Genomic DNA, 9,379 nt, shown 5'->3' with positions numbered 1-9,379 from the left:
CTAAAATATCTGAAAAGCTACTCAGTCTAACTTATATTAAGAAAGAAGTGAATTAAAAGAATTTAAAAATCTTACCTCTCAACTACTGAATTGGCAAAGTTCAAAAAGTTTGCTAATATACTTTGTTGGTGGGGCTGTTGAAAAATAGGTTCTGTCATCATTATGGTGTAGGCCTTATGGGGAATAGTTTAGAATTAACTAATAAAACTATATTTGAATTTACCTGTTGATTGAGCAATTCTACTTTTAAGAACCTCTACAAATTAAAAATGATATATGAAGAGAGTTATTTATCAGGAGACATTATGTATAGTAAGCAGTGATTATAAACAATCCAAATATCCATCTCCATGTTAATGGATTGGAAGAATCAATATTATTAAAATGTCCATACTACCCAAAGTGATCTACAGATTCAATGCAATCCCTATCAAAATAACACTGACATTCTTAACAGAAATTTTTTAAAAGCCTAAAATTTATATGGTACTACAAAAGACACAAAATAGCTCAAGTTACCCTGAGAAATAAGAACAAAGCCATCACATTACATGAATTGAAATCACACTGCAGAATTATAGTAACCAAAACAGCATGTTACTGGCATAAAAACAGACATATTGACCAATGGAGCAGAATAAAGAACCAAGAAATAAATACATACTCTGCAGTGAACGCATTTTCAACAAAGGTGCCAAAAACATACACTGGAGAAAGGACAGTCTCTTTAATAAATGGTGCTGGGAAAACAATGTCCATATGCAGAAGGATGAAAGTTGACCCCTATCTCTTGATAAATGCAAAAATCAAATAAAAATGGATCAAAGACTTAAATCTAAGACCTCAAAGTATGAAACTACTAGAAGAAAACACCAGGAAACTCTCTAAGACATTGGTCTGGAAAAAGATTTCTTGAGTAATAACCACAAGCATTAGCAACCAAAGCAAAAATGGACAAATGAGATCACATCAAGTTAAAAAGAGTCTGCACAGCAAGAAAACAATCAATGAAGTGAGGCAACAACTCACAGAATGAGAGAAATATTTGCAAACTATCCATCTGACAAGGAATTAAACAAAATATATAAGAAGCTCAGTCAACTCAATAGAAAAAAAATCCCTAATAATCTGATTAAAAAATGGGCAAAAGATCTGAAGACATTTCTCAAAAGAAGACATACAAATGGCAAATAGGTATATGAAAAAGTGTTCAACATCAATGATCATCAGAGAAATGCAAATCAAAACTACGATAAGGTATCATCTCAAACCAGTTAAAATGGCCTTTATTCAAAAGGCAGTTGGCTGGGCACAGTGGCTCACACCTGTAATCCCAGCACTTTGGAAGGCCAAACGAAGCAGATGGATCACCTGATGTCAGGAGTTTGAGACCAACCTGGCCAACATGGTGAAATCCTGTCTTTACTAAAAATTCAAAAAATTAGCCAGGTATGGTGGCACACACCTGTAGTTCCAGCTACTTGGGAGGTTGAGGCAGGAAAACTGTTTGAACCCAGGAGGTGAAGGTTGCAGCGAGCTGAGATCACACCACTGCACTCCAGCCTGAGTGACAAGAGTGAGACTCTGTCTCAAAAAAACAAAAACAAAAAAACAAAAACCAAACAACAAAAAAAAAAAAACAAAAGGTGGTCAGTAACAAATGCTGGCAAGGGTATGGAGAAAAAGGAACTCTCATACACCGTTGGTGAGAATGTAACTTAGTACAGCCACTATGGAGAATGGTATATGTTTCTCAAAAAAACAAAAAATAGAACTAACCATATGATCTAGCAACCCTTTTGCTAGGTATATGCTCAAAAGAAACCAAATCAGTGTATCAAAGAGATGTCTGCATTCCCATGTTTATTGCAGCACTATTTACAATAACCAAGATGTAGAATCAACCTCAATGTCCATCAGCAGACACAAGGATAGAAGAAATGTGGTATACATACACAATGGAGTACTATTCACCCATAAAAAAGAATGAGATATTATGGATATCATTATGGATAAATTCCTGGACACATAGCGAAATTCTACCAGAGGTACAAAGAGAAGCTGGTAATATTCCTTCTGAAACTATTCCAAACAGTTGAAAAGGAAGGACTCCTCCCTAACTCATTTTATGAGGCCAGCATCATCCTGATAGCAAAACCTGGCAGAGACACAACAAAAAAAGAAAACTTCAGGCCAATATCCCTGATGAACATGGATGTGATTATCCTCAATAAAATACCAGCAAACCAAAGCCAGTAGCACATCAAAAAGCTTATCCACTACTATAAGTCAGCCTCATCTTTGGGATGCAAGCTGTTCAACATATGCAAATCAATAAACATAATCCATCAAATAAACAGAACTAATAACAAAAACTTTATTATTATCCCAATAGATGCAGAAAAGGCTTTCGATAACATTCTACATCCTTCATGCTAAAAACACTCAATAAACTAGGTATTAATGGAACATATCTTAAAATAGTAAGAGCTATTTATGACCAACACATAACCAATATCATACAGAATGAGCAAAAGTTGGAAGCATTCCCTTTGAAAACTGGCGCAAGACAAGGACTGTCTCACCACTTCTATTCAGCATACTATTGGAAGTTCTGGCCAGGGCAATCAGGCAAAAGAAGGAAATAAAGAGTATTCAAATAGGAAGAAAGGAAGGCAAATTGTCTCTGTTTGTAGATGACATGATACTATATTTAGAAAACCCCATTGTCTTACCCCCCAAAACTCCTTAAACTGATAAGCAACTTCAGCAAAGTTTCAGGATACAAAATCAATGTGCAAAATTAACAAGCATTCTTATATGCCAACTATAGACAGAGACCCAAATAATGAATGAACTCCCATTCACAATTGCTACAAAGAGAATAAAATACCTAGAAATACAGCTAACAAGGGATGTGAAGTACCTCTTCAAGGAGAACTGCAAACCACTGCTCAAGGAAATAAGAGAGGACACAAACAAATGGAAAAACATTGCATCCTCATGGATAGGAAGAATCAATATTGTGAAAATGGCCACACTGACTAAAGCAATTTATAGATTCAATGCTATTCCCATCAAACTACCATTGACATTTTTCACAAAATTAGAAAAAACTACTTTAAATTTCATGTGAAATTAAAAAAGACCCCATATAGCCAAGACAATCCTAAGCAAAAGTAACAAAGCTGGAAGTATCATACTGCCTGACTTCAAGCAATACTATAAGGCTACAGTAAACAAAACAGCATGGTACTGGTTCCAAAACAGACATATAGGTCAATGGAACAGAACAGAGACCTCAGAAATGACATCACTAATCTACAACTATCAGATCTGTGACAAATCTTCCAAAAACAAGCAATGGGGAAAGGATTCCCTGTTTAATAAATGGTGCTGGGAAAATAAATGGGCTAGCCATATGTAGAAAACTGAAACTGGACCCCTTCCTTAAACCCTACACAAAAATTAACTCAAGATAGATTAAATACTTAAATGTAAAACCCAAAACCATAATCCTAAAAGAAAACCTAGGCAATACAATTCAGAATGTACACATAAGCAAAGACTTCATGATGAAAATACCAAAAGCAATTGCAACAAAAGCCAGTACAAATTGGATCTAATTAAACTAGAGAGCTTTTGAAAAACAAAAGAAACTATCATCAGAGTGAACAGATAACCTACAGAATGGGAGAAAATTTTTACAATCTACCCACCTGACAATGATCTAATATCCAGAATCTACAAAGAGCTTAAACAAATTTACAAGAAAAAAGAAACAAACAACCCCATCAAAAAGTGGACAAAAGATATGAATAGACATTTCTCAAAAGAAGACATCTATGCAGCCAACAAGCATATGGAGAAAAGCTCACCATCACTGATCATTAGAGAAATGCAAATCAAATCAAAACCAAAACGAGATACCATCTCATGCCAGTCAGAATGACAATTATTAAAAAGTCAAGAAACAATAGATGCTGAAGAGGATGTGGAGAAATAGGAACACTTTTGTACTATTGGTGGGATGTAGAAATACCATTTGACCCAGCAGTCCCATTACTGGGTATATACCCAAAGGAATATAAATCATTCTACTATAAAGACACATGCACATATATGTTCGTTGCAGCACTATTTACAATAGCAAAGACATGGAGCCAACCCAAATGCCCATGAATGATAGACTGCATAAAGACAATGTGGTACTTATACACTATGGAATACTATGCAGCCATAAAAGGAATGAGATCATGTCCTTTGCAGGGACATGGATGAAGCTGGAAGCCATTATTCTTAGCAAACTAACACGGGAACAGAAAACCAAACACCACATGTTCTCACTCATAAGTGGAAGCTGAACAATGAGAACACATGGACACAGGGAGAAACAACACACACCAGGGCCTGTTACAGTTTGGAGGGCAAGGGGAAGGAGAGCATTAGGACAAATACCTAATGCATAGGGCTTAAAACCTAGAAGATGGGTTGATAGGTACAGCAAACCACCATGGCACATGTATACTTAGGTAACAAACCTGCACATTCTGCACATGTGTTTTGGAAGTTAAAGTAAAATAAATAAAAAAGAAAGAAAATGTGGTATACAACAGGGAATTATTCAGTCATAAAAAATGAGATCTTATTATTTGCAACAACAGGGATGCAACTAGAGGGCATTGTGTTAAATGGAATAAGCCAGGCATAGAAGGACAAATTTCACATGGTCTCACTCATTTGTGAGAGCTAAAAATTAAAACAATTGAACTCATGAAGATAAAAAATAGAATAACAGTTATCAGTGTTTGGGAAGGGTAGTGGGGGTGGGGAGGAAAGAGAGGATGGTTAATGGTTACAAAAATATAGTTAGAATGAGTAAGATCTAGTATTTGATAGCATAACAGGGTGACTACAGTCAACAAAAATTTATTGTACATTTAAAAATAACTAAAACAGTGTAATTGGAATGTTCCTAACACAAAGAAATGCTTGAAGTGATGGACACTTGAAGTGATTATTTGACTTTGTATGTATCAAAACATCTCACATAACCCATAAATATATACACCTACTATGTGCCCATATAAATTAAAAAGAAAAGAGAAAAAAACAATAAAAAATATCCATCAATAGGGGACTTGTTAAATCAATTATGGTGCATCCACAAAATAGAGAAGGAAACAGCTATGGAAAAGAAAAGTTCTTGGCAGGGTGCAGTGTATTCCCGACACTTTGGAGGCTGAGGTGGGTGGTTACTTGAGTCCAGGTGTTTGAGACCAGCCTGGGCAACATGGTGAAACCTCGTCTATTAGCCCAGTTTGGTGATGCATACCTGTAGTCCCAACTATTTGAGTGGGCTGAGGCAGGAGGATCGCTTGAGTAAAGGTTCTAGTGAGCCTTGGTTGTGCCACTGCACTCCAGCATAGGCAACAGAGTGAGATCCTGTCAAAAAACCAAAACAAAAATCCAAGATTAAGAACAAAAGATTGGATGAATAGATAAAAGATATACATAGATTCTATCTTTTGTGTAAGAAAAGAGGACAAAGAAGAACGCTTATTTTTGCCAAAAGCACAGGCTCTGCAAGAATAAATTTAAAAAATTAGTAAAAGCTGTTTCTTAGGGAGGGCAGGAGAAGGGCTGAGGAAATAGAGGCAGTGATAATGATCTACATATATTGAGCAATGTAAAGGTTTTACAAATTAAAAAAATAATAAAATGAAGAAGGAAAATGAGAACACACAGATATTAGAAACAAATGAGCTTAAAATGAATATCAGATGGCTGGACCACGTGCCTCTTCTTGTTGATTCTGGACTTAAGCTCTCCAGTAAAGCTTGCTCTTTATACTGCAACCACGGCAGGCTGTGGAATTTGCAAAACTTGCTTCAATTGTGTTTACTGTCTATTGTCTGTCTTTTCCCACTGAATAGTCAGCTACACGCAGCAGGGATCTCTGTCTGCTTTGTTCACGGATGCATTCGTATAGACTGAACATGTCTGGCACACCGTAGGTGTTCAATAAATATTTGTTGAATGAATAAAACTCCTTGTGGGCAAAGAAGCAAAGCCATTCTTTGTATGTACTCATTTTAATGCCCCAAAGCTAGCACAGGACTAACAAAGGAATTGCTTGATACATATTTTTATCTGAGCCCAGATGTTTTTAGCAGAACTGCAACTACATGCCTGTCTTCACTGACTTCTATTCATGTCTGGCCAATAGCCCTGGAACCTGCTGTCCTGGCTTCATCTGTAGCTGGCAGTCTCCGGCAGCCATGATATTGCCCTGGCTCGTGCTGTGTTGAAAGTGGCCCAAACTGCCAAAGATTTACTCTCCTCTCCCTTTTAGTGTACTTCCTGCTGGGCTGCTTTGTGGATGTTTCAGAGGAGTCTCTCCATGCCTTTCTAGTCGGCTTACAATGATAGGCCATGATAATTTGGATTCATGGAGAAATAAATCTCTGTAAAAATGGCAACATACAGATGAAGAAATTTCTTTCAGTAGATCTGGTTTAACAATAAACTGGAGAAATCTGACTATCACTAAGAATCGCATCAACCTCCCCCTAGCCCTCTCTTAACATTTCATTGTTTCCATGATATCCAATGAAAGGCTCTGGTTTAGAGTTACTTCTTAAAGCATTTAGTCCTAGGAGTAAGACAAATGTGGATTGAATCCCAGCTTGAACAATTTACTAATTCATCATCCTCGGACTCAGTTTCCACAATTTTAGTAACCCCCATTTTTCTGAGTTGTTGGAAATAGTAGCAAATATGTATGCTATACCCCTAGCACAGTGTCCATTCTTCGATGAAGGGAGCTATGAATAAAAATAGATCTACTATTCCTACTAAAAACTGTAGGGAAAAAAGATTGGAAGGAAATATATCAAAATGTGAACAGTCATTGCTCTTGGGTGGTGAGATTATTGTGCTTTTATCTTGGTGATTTAAATTTTCCCCAGCTTTTTATACATCGTAAAATGACTCTGCAGTAGGTTTATAGTCAGAAATGTTAATAAAATAATAACTTAAATAACCCTTAATAGTTTAAAAATTATCAATACTCCTTCTACAATTCTGTCCTGTTTCTCAGTAATAACTCAATAAAAATCTAACTAAAGAGAAGAAGTTGTGTTAATTCATTTCATAAGCAACCAGGAGAATTAATATGAGTAAGGATCCAGGATCTTAAAAAAAAATCAGTCTGCAAACAAATATGATTAAGAATTTAAATTAGGGATGTGATCTTCAGCACAAATGTTGAAGTCAGAACTTTTAGGACCTCGTGGGCAGATGGCAAGGTTTTCATAATGTTGGTCAAAAAGAGCAGTCTCAAGATCAGGAAATGGGCCAATAGTGTGCCGTGAACCAGGGAGCAGCCCTCATTGTCTGCTGGAAAGCATCTTCTTCAAAGGCACCTCTGGAGGGACCTCAGCCACACTACAGCCACCTTCAGGGATCAGTGTGGAGAAAGATGTCATAGCCAGGTTGTGGGTGCCTCCGCAAAGGGATTACTGTAGTTTGCATCACCTGAGGGGTGAAAAGTGATCACTGGTTGGGAGGATGCAATCTCAGAGATTGGTACCTAGGGCGGAAGGAAATGCAGAGATGGTGGTTTCTGCTCTGTAAGCTGCCCAGCCCTTCCTACCTCCTGTTGCTTGCAGGGGCTGTGGTCAGGGTTGCAAGAGGAGCAGTGGGGACAGAGGAGGCATTTGTTACCACTCAGTCCTCCTGCATGAGACTTGATACAACTCCACATTTGACAAGGAGGAAACAGGAAACAGGAGGGCTTAGATGGAAACACAGGGTTGGGGGTGGTATATTCAAGACTTTAAAGGGCAATATTTTTGCCAATTCAGGTTCCTCAGTAACTGAAGATGCTGTAATGCATTTCCGGTGTTGCTCCTTTTCTCATGTTGACCAGCTCTGTAACTCATGACACCTGCAGTCTGCTGCAGAGCTCTGCATCTTGACAATCAGAACAGACCATTCATCTCACAGTCCTACAGCAGAAACTAGGGTCAATTAGCTACCAAAATTGATATTTATAATGGGGAGAATTTATAACAGAGAATAGATGGCAAGGAATTTTTACAACTCTGGCAATGCCCTTGAATTGCACAGACAAGATTAAGAAATTAATAACGTAGTTGTGCTCCATCTATCTTCTAGAAAACGCATCTAATTTTCCCCCTTAGCTTCATTTTCATGTTTCCACTTCGTGCAGATCTTTTACTTGCTTCTTCCTCCCTCTCATTTAACTCTTAAAAGAAGAACCAGGGCAGTGTTTCCAGGAAGAAGGTTAGCACTTTTCCTGCTCAGGGCATCCACTGATTCAAAGTTGGACATTTTCAGGTGTTTATAAGAGCACCTGACCATTTGGCTGCACTTCAAGAACTGGGATCAAGAGGTTTGAGTCCAGAGAAAGAAAATAACCAGTTGGATCAGTAGGCGAGAGATGGGAGAATAAATAGGGTTGTAACAAAGAGGTCAGCTGTAAATGGGTCAGGAGACCAAAGTGGACGGAGTAGGCCCTGGAATGCTTGCTCGGAGGCCTGCCATGAAGGATTTCTGCCTGCTTCCCCACCCTACCCGGGGGCCAGGATGACTCAGCACTTCCTATTGTTGTGAAGGCCAACCCCAGGAGGCCCTATCAAGGCTGACTGCTGTTAAAACCAATCTGCACTCCTTGCTTCTGGTTCATTCAAGGTCTGTATAGTAAAAGGTTGTCCAGAGGGATGTGTTTAATTCATCCCAGTATTTGATGTTCCTTTATTACTTATTTTTACTTGAGCCAACAGTTAAGCTGATCAGGTTTTGGGCTGATGCCAGCTGCTTTATCTGGTAGCACTGTCACATAAAATTAGCATTTTTCGGTGATTACTAGGTGCCAACATTCTGTGAAGAACTTTACGCGGACATCCCATTTAATTCTCAGAAGCCAATCACAAGGTAGGTATTATCATCTTCATTTGCATATGAGAAAATGAGGCTTAAAGATGTTAAACTGCTCAAAGACTGAGATGCTACTCAAGCCTTTTGAGTTAAGAGTTTATGTTAGTAACCTGGTAAGTAGTGGGTATACTACTGCCTTGGCAGAGATTAGAAATGTTTCATTGAGATTAAACAAAACCAGAAGGTGATCATATGCAGGAGAATATGGAGAAAATTAAAAACAAACAGTGGGCCAGGAAGGTGATGAGGAGAGTAGAGGGAGGAAAGCATAGGCTCTTGATAGAAAATCAAAGTAGCTAAAATCCATGGCTCTTTTTGGCCATGTAGGGTCCCACCTACAGGATTGTTCACCTAACATCTTTTCAAGATTGACATGCTTTGTTATCTCTTTTTCATGTATGTGTTCCATGGATTT

The 9,379-nt window shown here is 37.9% G+C and overlaps 1 protein-coding gene across 1 annotated transcript in view; it reads left to right on the top strand.

Annotated features, from left to right (window-relative positions):
• The first annotated feature begins 8,704 nt into the window (after window positions 1–8,704).
• IFRD1 (interferon related developmental regulator 1) overlaps window positions 8,705–9,379 on the top strand; it is a 54,901-nt gene continuing 54,226 nt past the window's right edge. The window contains exon 1 of the mRNA XM_074379210.1: window positions 8,705–8,961. The gene's annotated coding sequence lies outside the window, so the exon portion shown is untranslated. The remainder of the gene's footprint in view (window positions 8,962–9,379) is intronic.

Source organism: Saimiri boliviensis, chromosome 10, assembly GCF_048565385.1.
Source record: "Saimiri boliviensis isolate mSaiBol1 chromosome 10, mSaiBol1.pri, whole genome shotgun sequence".
NCBI lineage: Eukaryota > Metazoa > Chordata > Mammalia > Primates > Cebidae > Saimiri > Saimiri boliviensis.
Note: the sequence above shows the minus strand (reverse complement) of the source record. Positions and strands in the feature narration are given on the sequence as shown.